The sequence below is a fragment of the Herpailurus yagouaroundi genome, unplaced genomic scaffold (assembly GCF_014898765.1).
Source record: "Herpailurus yagouaroundi ecotype Mexico unplaced genomic scaffold, PumYag 184, whole genome shotgun sequence".
Taxonomy (NCBI): Eukaryota; Metazoa; Chordata; class Mammalia; order Carnivora; family Felidae; genus Herpailurus; species Herpailurus yagouaroundi.
Window position 1 is genome coordinate 20,773,705 of NW_024412415.1, and position 15,550 is coordinate 20,789,254.

Below are 15,550 nucleotides of genomic sequence, written 5' to 3' on the forward strand. Positions count from 1 at the left end.
AGTCTACACATGTCAAAAAAAAAAAAAAAAAAAAGGCTTCCACGTCATAGTTTGACAAACACAATGCATTAGAAAATTATAAACTTGAGGATTCAGAAAAATAAAGGCACAGTTACTTTCTAAAGAACAGAGTCACATTTGTAAATTGCTGAGATAATTCCAGTTTCAATGATTTCCTGTGGAGAAAATAAATCTGGGTTTATCAAGCTGAAATGCTCCCTACATCTTCCATATTTAAAAACTTGGATTTACTTGAAATTTTAAGTTAACCATCTGCCAAAAGTCTAAGCCTGTTTTCTTACATAATCAAAACCTGGGTTTCAGCTGGTATTAATAATACATCTGTATTATCCATAATTGCTTCAAGCTTCATTTTGGCATGATTAAGGGTAATCATAATCCTTTGAAAAGTCCATAGTTTATTCTGTTTAAAGCTACTGTTAGAGTTAATGCATTTTCATGTTTCTACCTTCAGTTCAATTAATCTGAAATCAAATATGCATTTCCTTTGATTACATCAACTTTTATCTTTCATTCCATATACCAAAGTAATAAGTCTGAGAGTCTAGCAGATAGGAATAGATTTATGTGTTTTGGTTAACAAATCCTATAAAAATCCCTAAAATATGCACAATAGTATCACATTTATGCAAAAGTCATATGTAAGTAGCTTCAGCCATCTGGGTAGAAGCTAAGAACCCACAAGTAATTGAAGGTCAAAGTCTCTAGTACAAAAAGGAGAGGTTGCCTGTTGCTGCTGTAGTAGCCCAGTGGTGTTCTATTTCTTCTTCACTGCCAACTAGCCACAGGCGCAACCAGCCAAAATCAGACATGCTCTGCCAAGGGTGGAAGGGGTGGGGGGACACCAGTACCCCTCAGAGATATTCTGCTTTCAGGTACCTTCTCACACTACTAGTCTGGAATATTTGGCTATTGTTCTGCCACTCATGACTTCCTTGGAAATGATGACAATTCCTCAACAAAACTTCATTTCTACCTAAAAGTAGAACTCTTGGCTCTACTAATTTCTTATTGTAATTTCAAGACACCCCTCCCAAGCCTTCAGGAGAAGGAAGAGGCCAAAGAATGAAGATTTTAGGGTTATTGCCTACACACCATAAACTCCGACCAAAATGCCAATTAATGACTCCAATCCCCCCTCCTCCCCAGCACTCAGCTTTCTTATTTGAAGGACTGTAGTCCATTCCATCTACTCTAGGTCTTACTTCCAAAACCAAAGCATCTGTCATATTCTCCAAATCAACCAAGCTTCCACCAAGAGGGAAATACGTTTGGTTCCTGCAATCAGCATCCATCTACTTCTATCCTACAACCACTCCTCTCAACGTCCCAGCCTCCCAAAGAGAATATACAGATTACCTGAGGCCACTGAGGCAAACAGCCTCAGGGATTTTTTCTTTTTTCTTCTTTCTTTTTTAATTACTTAATATTTTCCCCAACTCCATGTCTCCCCATTCACAATACAGGTAAAGGGCCTGGGCTGTGGTGTATATGGGTAGATTTACTCTGCCTCCTTTTTCTGTACCATCAGTAGAAGAACACAGTCTGTGGTAGGCACTCTCAGGTTTTGAATGGGCCAACTCTTCTTCTAGATCTCATCTCTAAAACCAGTACTTTGCCAAGTGACTCCAGCACACTCTGTTACCCTGCTTATACTGAACCATGTATATCCTAGAACACAGATCTTGTGGTGGATCTACTGCGTACAGGGCAATGCCCCTCCCATAGCATTAATAAGATACTAACATCTGCAACGACTATGCCTAAAACAGGTTTAGGGGCCCTGCTAATAACGAAGCAGAGCGGATGATTCAGGGTCCCTCATTTCACAGCCAAAGACTCAAGTCACAACAGGCTTTCTATGGTTGCCCTTCTACTATGTAGGCCCAGACCAAACACAAAACTCTGACACAACTGGCATCAAGTAATTATTAATAAAAAGATGCATCCAAAATGGAATTCTACTGAGGATGAGAATTCAGAATTTTAGAGCTTACACCAAACCTCAATCATATATAATCCAAAGGGAGAGCTCCCCTTTCTATATCAATTTGATCAATAATGATTTAATTGCCTATAGAATACAATACTCTGAAGTGCAGTAAAGGATACCTTTGGAAATTCATTATAAAACAACCTGTATGGGGGCGCATGGGTGGCTCAGTCAGTTAAACGTCTGACTTCAGCTCAGGTCATGCATGATCTCATGGTTCGTGGGTTTGAGCCCCGTGTCGGACTCTGTGCTGACAGCTCAGAGCGTAGAGCCTACTTTGGATTCTGTGTCTCCCTCTCTCTTTCTGCCCCTCCCCTGCTTACACTCTGTCTCTCTTTCTCTCAAAAATAATAAACATTTAAAAAAAATTAAAACAACCTGTATGAAGGCATTTATAGCTAGAGAATTGAAATGTATTAGGTTTTCAGAGAAAAGTGTAGATGTGCTTTAGGAATAGAGGTAATTTACAAAAAGTCCTAAGTTTAACATTACTTTACTCCCTTTACCCATTTCTTACTGTCTCAGGAGAAGAGAATAACTCATTGTTCCTTGACTTTTTATATTCATTTCATGTTTCATAATTTTTTATAGGTACTCTTTAAGATAAATTCTCAAAAACAAACATATCTCATTCTAAATCTCTTATTTGCTTTTCCCCATTATCCATCCTTCTTCCTGCTGCTTATTCTGGGGGTCAAATTTTAGTGTTCTAAACTTTTTCCTTAATGGATATTTCAATCTCTGTTTCAGCTAGCTTGTCCTAACCAACTATTTGCCACTAACTTCAAATGAATAAATTACCTTCCAACCATCCTATTTTAAGTCATATGACTCTTTTCAAAATAAATTATTGAAGATAAATTATTATCCCTAAAGAACTTGAGTCCAAGAATCCACTGAAGTAAAATGAGTGAGGTTTTATAAATTTTTAACTGTTTCAGAACCGGTGAGATTCGTTTGATTAAAACAAAGTATAGATGAATTCAAAGGAAAGATGGAGCATTCCCTGCTTAAGAGCACTTTTATATTGCTATAACGAATTTTAAAGTTCTGAGATAATTACAAGTTTTTGCTTTTCTTTGATAATATATGCATAAGTTGTTTTTATGAGATGCTTTAGACCTTTAGCAGTGAAAATCCCCTACCTACCCAGTGAGCTGTAACCATGATACATTATCTGAGGGAAAACTCTGAAACAATTTTAGGAGACAACAAATATCAGAGGCCTGAAAGTGTACTGGAGAAATGTGTATGGAATGAAAAGGGAGAGAGCTGCTAGGGCTAAAATAAAGAAGTTTGGCCATGTGACCAAAGCAGGTTTGGGGGGCGAAGGGGGCGGAGTGTGGAGAAAGAATTGAGAGACCCAAGCAACCAATCAGAAAGCCACTGAATATATCTTCCAAACTCAGTCAGCCTCCACTGCCCCAGCTTCCTTCATCTGCCACCTTCTTCCTAACTTTCTCCAACTGAGGTCTCTGAGAAAAGACAGAAAATAAGGCAAGGGGCAAGAATCAATCTCAGTATCCAAAGACACTAAGAGAAGGAACAAGAATAGTAAGTTTACCAATCCGTTCCCCCAAAGAAGATTATAGAAACTAAGCACCAACTCCAGCTTCTGAAAGAAGATAGGAAGGAAGGAATGGTTGGAGGTAAGCAGAATTCCAGAAGGAAAAACAATATTCACTAGGAACCAGATATTACATAATCAGAGTTTCTTTTATTCCAACTGTCACCCACAAAGTTACAAGAGTCAAATTACTTCCACAGCCTGATTTTTGAATAATTGAAATACTTTACTATCGCCCCCCTGGCAAAATGAAATAGAGAGGAGAGTGTGTACACATTAGGTTGTATAAGATGTTTGTAACTGATCAACAGCCAGCATTGAAAATTTTCATTGCATAGAAGTCAGACCTAAAGATAATTTTTCCATTTTTACTTTTTAAAATTCCATTGTGCTCCTCAGAGAATTAGATAAAAAACGTTGTGTGCCTTCTTTTTTTTTTTTTTTTTTTTTTCTTCTCTTTGAAAGGCTGGTTAACAGACTTCTCCATCTCTTCCAAAGTTATCTCAAATAGCCCAGCGCCCTCTATTGGCCTTCCTGCCACACTGCTTCTCTATGGCCTCTGCAGCTACCTGGGTTGTTTTTAAAACATTCTGCAGCTGCAGCTCTGCAGACAAATTAGTGGCTTAAGAAAAGTGCGGTATAACAGGGCGCCTGGATGGTTCAGTGGATTGAGCATCCAACTGGGGCTCAGGTAATGATCTCACCATTGGTGGGTTGGAGCCCCACGTCAGGCTTTGCGCTGACAGATCAGAGCCTTCCTCAGATTCTCTGCCTGCCTCTCCCCTGCTCAAGCGTGCTCTCCGTCTCTCTCTCGCAAAAATAAATAAACATTAAACAAACTTTTTTATTTTTTAATGTTTATTTTTGAGAGAGAGAGAGCACGAGCGAGTGCAGGAGTGGGGGAGGGGGAGAGAGCGAGGGAAACACAGAATTGGAAGCAGGCTCCAGGCTCTGAGCTGTCAGCACAGAGCACAAAGCAGGGTTCAAATCCACGAACTGCCAGATGATGACATCAGCCAAAGTGAGACACTTAGCCAACTGAGCCACCCAGGCTCCCCTTAAAACAAATGTTTTTTATTTTTTTTTAATTTTTTTTTTTTTGTAAAATTTTTTTTTTCAACGTTTACTTATTTTTGGGACAGCGAGAGACAGAGCATGAACGGGGGAGGGGCAGAGAGGGAGACACAGAATCGGAAACAGGCTCCACGCTCTGAGCCATCAGCCCAGAGCCCGACGTGGGGCTCGAACTCATGGACCGCGAGATCGTGACCTGGCTGAAGTCGGACGCTTAACCGACTGCGCCACCCAGGCGCCCCCAAATGTTTTTAATTAAAAAAAAGAAAAGTGCTTTATGGATTGAACTTGAATCATTTGACAAAACAAAGGAGAAATAGGTAAAATGGACTCTAAAATCAACCATTAAAATTATTTATAGTAGGGTCAATGATTATGTCATTGCCCTCTTTTTAAAAAATATTCAATTCAATTCTTTTAAAAAACATCTTTGTTACATGGCTGAATTACCATTAATTGTGGATATACATGACTGGCTTCAGAAGCAGACAATGAACTGGATCAAATCTAATCAAAATGACCCAACAAACTGAAGAGTGATGAAAGTCCATCATGCTAGCCCATAATGGACCTAATCTTCCCCAGACTTACATCCTCTTAGTCTGAGCTGTGAATGGGCTAAGGGAGTCTGATGTGAGGAAAAGAAGCTCCTTGAGAAGGACAAGTTGAACACTTCCAGAAAGCAACTGATCCAAAATTCTTGGGAACCATTTCTTGACAGAATCTTTAACCCTACAATCTTTGATACAATGATCTTTTAAATGATATTATAGGGTTACCTTTGATGGGGTTTTTTTTCCAATAGGAGAGTTTGTGGTCCAGACAAAGGCTAATTTTACCCTCATATGTGAAAAAAATCAGAACTTCCGAATTAGCTACCAAAAACTAGCAAATAATCCAAGACTAATTTCAATCTGGGACCTATGAAGTCTCCATGTAAAAAAGAGAAAAGACATCACCACAGTCCCCTGATCCATCCTGACTGATCTGTTCCTTGGGCTAGAGGCCTCATAAGTAACATTTCCTTGCAACACAAGATATCAGGAAACGGTTTCTCTTACCACTACAATAGTGAATTATGGTTCTGCCTCAGCAGTGTTGAATCATTTATATGCCAGGCGTTGAACAGGGGTTGGAGGAACAGAAATAAAATACAATCTCTACCCACAAGGATTTCAATCAAGTACGATTCAAAGACAAGTGAACATAATTAGAATACAACACTGTAAACTCAATAATAAAAATATGCACAACACAGGAGCAAAGAAGAGAGGATTCTAGCAAGATCCATGATTGCAAAGTCAAAGTTTGCTTTCACCCCCAAATTCATCACTTTCATTCAGTGAGGATTTAGAAACCAACTGGATCCTTCTCATACATTTCTGATACACCATTGCAAAGGAAAAAGCTGAGAATAAATAGGTTAGCCAAAATAAGATTTACTCATAACCAGAGAAGCATTAAACATAAATAGCGGGGCGCCTGGGTGGCGCAGTCGGTTAAGCGTCCGACTTCAGCCAGGTCACGATCTCGCGGTCCGTGAGTTCGAGCCCCGCGTCAGGCCCTGGGCTGATGGCTCAGAGCCTGGAGCCTGTATCCGATTCTGTGTCTCCCTCTCTCTCTGCCCCTTCCCCGTTCATGCTCTGTCTCTCTCTGTCCCAAAAATAAATAAACGTTGAAAAAAAAAAAACATAAATAGCAAGTTACTAAAAACACAGAAGAGGGAGTTTCAAGGACAGAATTGTAGGCTATGTCAGATAGGAATTAAGTCAAGGAAAATTCAAACTGAAAGAACAGATTGCTAGATTTGGAAGTAAAGAGGTCACTGTTGAGTTTAAGACAAACCACTTCAGTAGAGTGATGAATACAAGAAGCCAAGCTGAAAAAGATGTGTTTAAATAGGACATACAGTAGTCACAGATAGTATTGTAGGTGCAGTTACCTTAAGGGAATGCCATGGGAGACAGCACAGGGGAACATTTTCTTCAGAGACAATAGCCCTTCCTGTTGGGGAGAGGTTGAGAGCATGGGCTCCCCACTCAGAGAGATCTGGGTTCAAATTCCAGCTATGCCATTTTAAGTAATTTCACTCCAAGCCTCTATAAAATTAGGTAATCACAGTACTTACCTCATAGAAAAAGTACCTAGGAGAGGATAAATAGCTGGAAAGAAATCAGAGAAATCACCATATTTCTTCAGTTCTAAAACTCATATTTTAACATTTCTGAAATCAGGATGCATTATAGTTTAATTATCAGCATTTTCCCTTCTTAGCAGCACATAAAATAATGACTCATTTAGCAATCAATGGCATCTTAGTATTTAATGAGAGAGTTAGTCTCTAACCCTGGAGCAGTTGGGTAACTAGCCTAGCTTTATGCAAATTGGCTTATGAAGAAATGTTAAAGTGAACGTTTTGGTTAAACTCACAAGGGCTTAAAAAGTTTTCTGTGTCCTTGCTATTCCTAATACAGTCCACAAACAACAACATCAGCATCACCTGGGACCTTGTTAGAAATGCAGAATCTCAGGCCTTACCCCAGATCTATCAAATAAAAACTCTCATCTAAACAAGGCCCCTAGGCAATTTGTGTGTATAGTCAAGTTTGAAAAGCACTGTGCCCACTTTTTTGTTTAGATATGTTTTTAAATTGAAGATATTGATGTCACTGGAATTTGATTCACTTCCTTAACTACTCACCAAAATTTTATTTTTTCATTAAAAATATAATGGCAAAATGGGATTAAGTTGATGCTTTAAAATCTTTCAACATTTATGATGTATCTGGGGATTAATATAACTACATGGAAATCAAAATCTCTGGAAATCACATAACATTTATACCAAAGTTGGGGAAATGGAGAATAAAGTGTTAATTAAAACTTTTTTTTTTCTTCTGTGGCATTGCTGAATTTGCTTTTTATATGATGTTCCAGAATGATACATTTGTTGCTGGCCAAGGGAATACCACCCAGATTGAACACTTATGCACAAGGACTGAACATTTAAGGACTCCAGTTAACCTGGTCTGACCAACCCAAGCAAACAATAAGCTGCCAAATGTTTGATTGAATATCATACAATTAGAAATAGTGAACTGTTATGAAATTTGTTGTGTGGTGACGTCTACTGCAGAAAATATAAATCATTAATATGGTCTTTTGGAACGCCCTGATTAAGAATAATAGTACAATCATGACCAGAGGTAGTACAACTTTGATTATTCTATTATCCTCTGTGGTGGATTTAATCAAAAGGGAATGTAAAAAAAGAAAGTATAGCCCTGAAATGGAATAGTTAATCCTCCATATAAAGAGTCTGGATTGGCTGCCAGAATGCAAATAGCTAGAGTGATGAATGTGAAAAGATCAGCAGTCCAGAAAAACCCCTGGACACTGTTACTGTATAGTGCAAATAAATTAGGTTTTCTATAATTAATGTAGGCAGGAGGAATTAGATTCAAGACTTTTTTTATTAATCTTCTTGGTTTTATTACATTGAATAGGCACATGTGCTCTCTCCATACCCCCAGGAATCTGATGTCCATCCCCAGCTTCTTGCTACAGGGGCCCTTTGCCAGCTGGTCAAGACCTAGCCAAGCCCACTCAGGCTCTCTCTCACATAAGGCCCATCTCTGCTCCATGGAAAACACTCACACTCACTCTTTTCCCCAAAAACAAAGGGATACAGGTTAACCGCTACACAGTAACCTTTCTGTTGCCCCCACCAGCAAAGCAGTCTATTCTTTGGATTCCCTGGACAGAAATCACATCCCTGTTTCCTATAACTGGCAGCATCAGTGGACACATAGTAAGCTCTCCAAGTAGTACTGTGAAAGCTCTATCTTGGCTTGGGTTTCCCCTGAAACAAACACTGAGAAAAAGATTCAAGGTCAAGTGGTTTATTTTGGAGATTAGCTCAGAAAACGCTGGTGGAGGAATGGGCAACCTAGGTATGTTTGGTACTGTGATGCACTGTCCAGTTTCCCTCAAGAAGAAAGTCTTCAAGTGCTACTACAAGAGCCTCAGCCATCGGCCTTCTTTGGAGATTGCCTTGTCTGAAGAAGATTGCCTCTCCCAAGGTCAGGCTTCCTCCTAAGCACAACTCATACCTAGTGACTAATCAATGTAGTGTTTAAAATGCCCAACCCACTCCCCCAACTCAGGACAACTCTGAAGAGCATTCTAACTGCGGAGCTCCCCAAGGGGTCAGTGGAGGCTCTGTTTGGACTGCATTATGGTCCAACTTCTCCCTCTATTACTCTGCTTCTTTCCCCTCCTTTGCACAGGTATTGATCCCAAAAGAACTCTTGATAAACATCCTGCAGGCTAATGCACCCAATCTGCAACTACAGGAAAGGAAAGGAAGCCAATATAGGGTATGTTATCAAGTAATTTTCCACTATGGGCAACAGGAGTTCAATCACACCAGAAAACTTTGAGAAACAATGTGGAACATGTGCCTTACAAGTATCCCACCTGAGGAGTGAAGGAGCTGGGGTATTCACTGGGTGAGGACATAATTCTTCTACAACTGGCCTATCCCATGCACAGCAGAGCAGGCTGCAGTTGCAAGAAGCAACCCTTAGGCGGAGTCATGGGGCTAGTGCTTGGTTAGTGGACTGGAGTGCATGGAAATGAGAGGTGCCAGTGGGATATGGGTGGTCTCTGACAGGGTCCACTTCTAGCCTCCTGCCCCAGCTTATGCCTGAGTGGAGTCATCTTCCCAGACTAATGATGCTATGGAAAGAAAAAACAGATATGGAAGAGTACTAGAAATACCTACCACAATCAGAAAGGGGTTGGGGCTTGGAACACAAAAAGTGACCATAATCAAACATTTATTGAGTAAATATCTGCCAGACATTATATTTGGCTATTCTCACTCACAAACTCATTTAATATTCACAGTAATTCAATGAGGTGTTTTTATTTAACATACCAGGAACTGAAGTTCAGAGGAGGGAAATTTCCCCAAGTTAGAAGCTTAATCCCAATCAGTCACAAAATTCCACATTCTTAACCATACTATACTATCCTACCTCTCCAGGAGCAAGAAATAGATTTCTCAAAAAGGGAATATTGTTGGTGAGTCTGGAAGGCAAAGGGGAATTATTCACAAAGCTAAATATCTTTCACTTTTGTGAAAAGTGAAGAAACAGCACATCCCCTTTTCCCCTTGCAAGCAGCCAGCATGGGGCAGGGGGGAGGTAAAGGGAGGAAAATGTAATACCATAACAAGAATTTAATGGTAAAGGTGAAATTTCTTTATGTTTTAAGCTGTCAGCATTTTGATTTATTCCAACTGCTAACATTAGGCATTCCAATTGCTGAATTAAGATTGTGTTTGCAACTTAAACGACTATGGCAATGTTATTACCTGAGAGTGACCAGAAGAGTCCTGGGTTGGCTGGAGTTTTCATCCAGGGATAGGTGCAAGTTACTAGGAGATGGGAGACAAAAACAAAGTTGTGTCTCAATCATAGGCTACATCCCACACATCATGCTAGTTCAAATTAATACTTATTACCAAGTATCTTACAAAATTCATATTGACAGTCTTCCCAACTTCTAAGAACTATAGAAATAATTGCTACTACAATAACTATATTAGGTCCCTGGGCTTCATTTCCAAATCTCACTTTCTTTTTTATGAGCTGCCACTTGTCTAAATGGATAGTGCTCTCAACCACTAACTTCGAGATATAGAGAATGACACAAGAGGAAGTGGCAGAAGACCAAATCAGCTTACAGACTGAATACAGCAAGCCAAGTCAAAGGAAGATTTTCTCTCCCTTGGCCAGAGTCTCCAGACTTTAGGAGGCATCTGAGGTACCACAAGGCTCCATGAGAAAATCTGTTCCTTTCTTTCTCCTCAGGCATGAGACTAGGAAAATTCTCAAATGCTCTCTTATGATAAAATGGTCAGTTGTTAGGGCATTTTACCAGGATTGGGATTTCAGGCTCAAAAGAAAGTGAGAAAAAAATTTCCACTCAGAACCACAAAACCAGTGGGAAAAGTGGGCATGTTGGATGACAATGAAGCTGGTAAGGACAGGAAAAGGAAAAGATACATCAAAAATCAAAAGAACAGAAGAAGTAGCAAGTTATTTTCAGGGTTTTAAGTGGAAGGAGAGAAAATAAGATAGGTATAAAGGCAAAGATTTTTTAATAAGAAATAGACTAACTTTTGGGGCGCCTGGGTGGCGCAGTCGGTTAAGCGTCCGACTTCAGCCAGGTCACGATCTCGCGGTCTGTGAGTTCGAGCCCCGTGTCAGGCTCTGGGCTGATGGCTCAGAGCCTGGAGCCTGTTTCCGATTCTGTGTCTCCCTCTCTCTCTGCCCCTCCCCCGTTCATGCTCTGTCTCTCTCTGTCCCAAAAATAAATAAACTTTGAAAAAAAAATTATTAAAAAAAAAAAAAAAGAAATAGACTAACTTTTGAATATAATCTGGGAAGATTCTGAATGCTTCTCCTCATTTCCTTTTGGATCCTATTTAACTAAGAGGTCATAGTTCACAGTTTATCAGCTGTTCTTTTTCCATTTAAAATAATCCACTAGGAAATGTTAGACCAAGACTGTTAACAGTGTCCAAACAAATAATATCTCAGAAACTAATCACCCCCAATCGCTTCTCGGCCTTTTGGCTAAGATCAAGTGTAGAAACTAATCACCCTGGGGGGAAGGGGAGAATGATCTCAACTCCACTATGGGAAATTGCTAATCTTATGACCCCAATAATTACTTTGTAAATCATAGAGTAGTTCTTTGTTATGGTGCAGGGTAAAACTTCACCATTTATCTCCATCAAAATCTGGGACATCTGGCTACTCTAACCTTGTCTACTAGACAGAGCATAAATTGCAGGCCAGGGTGCTGTGAGCAGTAAAAGGTAAAAAGTTATGAAAATTTGTGTCCTTCCAAACAAAACCAAGTGATGACTTCTATATATATGTTTCATTTTTATATCATTTTCCAGCCACCTGTCCATCACAGTTTGAATTTAGGGAAAGACAAGTTTGACACATCGGGTCACTTTTATATAAAAAAGCTTATACCTAAAGCTCATGTTTAAAATGGCACTCAAAAAAAAGGGGCAAAAACTTCAATAAAAAATATTATTATCAAAAGACTTTTATTATTAGAATTTTTTAGGAAGTTGGTCCTTGGTCCAGATGATGTTTTTCTGAATCCTATGACTATTGGCCTATGCATAAACAGATCAGACGTAGATGATTGGAGGGAGTAGTAATAGGTAAAATTATTTTGCATTTTAAGTTGTCAGAGGAGAAAAAAATATATGAATGTAGAGTGGGAGCAAATTGCCGAATTGGATATATTGAGTGATTACTCTTTTTAATAAGTTCTAAAAACTATATATATATATATATATATATATATATATATACTTCACATACATACAGAGGAAGAGAGAGAGAGAACTGATCTGATAATGGCCTAGAAGAATATTTGTTTAACTCTAAAAAAAGATAATCCCTACTGTATATACTTCTGTATGCTTGTTTTTCTGGATTTTTTTTAATAAGCTGTCTTTTTTTAAAGCAATGAAAATGCTTTTTAAAAAAGATTTTATTTTTAAGCAATCTTTACACCCAACACGGGGATTGAACTCACAACTCTGAGATCAAGAGTTGTACATTCTACTGACTGAGCCAGCCAGGCACCCCTAAAGTACTTTTTAAAAAATCTCCTCCTAAGCCTCCCAGCATGTAATCTTCAATAATTATCTCTCCAATGGTAAAAACAGGACATACACGAAGTTTGTAAGGAAAATTAGACAATATATTTAAATAATCTAACACCAAATTTAGCTAGCAGATGCTATATGATCAAAGGCTACTAATTTCGGGAGCCTGGCTAGTTCAGTCGGTTAAGCAGCCAACTTCAGCTCAGGTCATGATCTTGCAGTTCACGAGTTCGAACCCCGTATCAGTCTCTGCTGACAGCTCAGTGCCTGGAGCCTGCTTCAGATTCTTTGTCTCCTTCTCTCTCTGCCCCTCCCCTGCTCACGCTCTGTCTTACTTTCTCTCAGAAATAAACATTAAAAAAAAAAAAGTCTACTAGTTTCACAGGCTTATAACATTCTCTAAACCAAGGATCCAAAATGAAAATGTATTCTATTTTTATTCTTTCATTTTCTTTCATATTTTTTGTTTGTTTTATTTAAAATTTAGTTAACATACAGTACAATATTGGTTTCAAGAGTAGAATTCAATTATTTATCACTCACATACAACACCCAGTGCTCATCACAAATGCCTTCTTTAGTACCCATCAGCCATCTAACTCATCTTCCAACCACCTGCCTCCGTCAACCCCATAGTTTGTTATCTATCATTAAGAATATCTTGTGGTTTGGGGAGCCTGGGTGGCTCAGTCGGTTAAGCGGCCAAATTCAGCTCAGGTCATGATCTCGCGGTCCGTGAGTTCGAGCCCCGTGTCGGGCTCTGTGCTGACAGCTCAGAGCCTGGAGCCTATTGCAGATTCTGTGTCTCCCTCTGTCTGACCCTCCCCCGTTCATGCTCTGTCTCTCTCTGCCTCAAAAATAAATAAACATTAAAAAAAAAAAAGAATATCTTATGGTTTGTTCCCCTCTTTTCTCCTCCCCCCTCATATGTTCATCTGTTTTATTTCCTAAGTTCCACATGTGGTTGAAATCATATGGTATTTATCTTTCCTTGATTGACTTATTTCGCTTAGAATAATATATTCTAGCTCCATCTATGTCATTGCAAATAGCAAGATTTCATTCTTTTTGATAGCTGAATAATATTCCATTGTGTCTATATATACTATATATATATGTGTGTGTGTGTGTGTGTGTTATATATATATATATATTATATATAACACACACACATCTTCTTTATGTATTACCAGTTGATCGACATTTGGGCTCTTTCCATAGGTTCACTATAGTTGATAATGCTGCTAAAAACATTACGGTGCATATATGCCTTTAAATCTGTATTTTTGTATCCTTTGGGTAAATACTTAATAGTGTAATTGCTGGATTGTAGGGTAGTTCAATTTTCAGTTTCCTTTTTTTTTTTTTTTTTTTTTACTTATATATGAAATTTATTGTCAAATTGGTTTCCATACAACACCCAGTGCTCATCCCAAAAGGTGCCCTCCTCAATACCCATCACCCACCCTCTCCTCCCTCCCACCCCCCATCAACCCTCAGTTTGCTCTCAGTTCTCAACAGTCTCTTATGCTTTGGCTCTCTCCCACTCTAACCTCTTTTTTTTTTTTTTTTTCCTTCCCCTCCCCCATGGGTTCCTGTCAAGTTTCTCAGGATCCACATAAGAGTGAAACCATATGGTATCTGTCTTTCTCTGTATGGCTTATTTCACTAAGCATCACACTCTCCAGTTCCATCCACGTTGCTACAAAAGGCCATATTTCATTTTTTCTCATTGCCACGTAGTATTCCATAGTGTATATAAACCACAATTTCTTTATCCATTCATCAGTTGATGGACATTTAGGCTCTTTCCATAATTTGGCTATTGTTGAGAGTGCTGCTATGAACATTGGGGTACAAGTGCCCCTATGCATCAGTACTCCTGTGTCCCTTGGATAAATTCCTAGCAGTGCTATTGCTGGGTCATAGGGTAGGTCTATTTTTAATTTTCTGAGGAACCTCCACACTGCTTTCCAGAGTGGCTGCACCAATTTGCATTCCCACCAACAGTGCAAGAGGGTTCCCGTTTCTCCACATCCTCTCCAGCATCTATAGTCTCCTGATTTGTTCATTTTGGCCACTCTGACTGGCGTGAGGTGATATCTGAGTGTGGTTTTGATTTGTATTTCCCTGATAAGGAGCGACGCTGAACATCTTTTCATGTGCCTGTTGGCCATCCGGATGTCTTCTTTAGAGAAGTGTCTATTCATGTTTTCTGCCCATTTCTTCACTGGGTTATTTGCTTTTCGGGTGTGGAGTTTGGTGAGCTCTTTATAGATTTTGGAGACTAGCCCTTTGTCCGATATGTCATTTGCAAAGATCTTTTCCCATTCCGTTGGTTGCCTTTTAGTTTTGTTGGTTGTTTCCTTTGCTGTGCAGAAGCTTTTTATCTTCATAAGGTCCCAGTAATTCACTTTTGCTTTTAATTCCCTTGCCTTTGGGGATGTGTCGAGTAAGAGATTGCTACGGCTGAGGTCAGAGAGGTCTTTTCCTGCTTTCTCCTCTAGGGTTTTGATGGTTTCCTGTCTCACATTCAGGTCCTTGATCCACTTTGAGTTTATTTTTGTGAATGGTGTGAGAAAGTGGTCTAGTTTCAACCTTCTGCATGTTGCTGTCCAGTTCTCCCAGCACCATTTGTTAAAAAGACTGTCTTTTTTCCATTGGATGTTCTTTCCTGCTTTGTCAAAGATGAGTTGGCCATACGTTTGTGGGTCTAGTTCTGGGGTTTCTATTCTATTCCATTGGTCTAGGTGTCTGTTTTTGTGCCAATACCATGCTGTCTTGATGATGACAGCTTTGTAGTAGAGGCTAAAGTCTGGGATTGTGATGCCTCCTGCTTTGGTCTTCTTCTTCAAAATTACTTTGGCTATTCGGGGCCTTTTGTGGTTCCATATGAATTTTAGGATTGCTTGTTCTAGTTTTGAGAAGAATGCTGGTGCAATTTTGATTGGGATTGCATTGAATGTGTAGATAGCTTTGGGTAGTATTGACATTTTGACAATATTTATTCTTCCAATCCATGAGCAGGGAATGTCTTTCCATTTCTTTAAATCTTCTTCAATTACCTTCATAAGCTTTCTATAGTTTTCAGCATACAGATCCTTTACATCTTTGGTTAGATTTATTCCTAGGTATTTTATGCTTCTTGGTGCAATTGTGAATGGGATCAGTTTCCTTATTTGTCTTT

At 39.2% G+C, this 15,550-nt stretch overlaps 1 non-coding gene across 1 annotated transcript; it reads right to left on the reverse strand.

Annotated features, from left to right (window-relative positions):
• Positions 1-1,462: 1,462 nt before the first annotated feature.
• LOC121042144 (small nucleolar RNA SNORA51) lies at positions 1,463-1,588 on the reverse strand. The gene has a single exon (XR_005796003.1). It is a non-coding gene; the product is annotated as a small nucleolar RNA SNORA51 (small nucleolar RNA).
• Between the last annotated feature and the right edge of the window lie 13,962 nt (positions 1,589-15,550).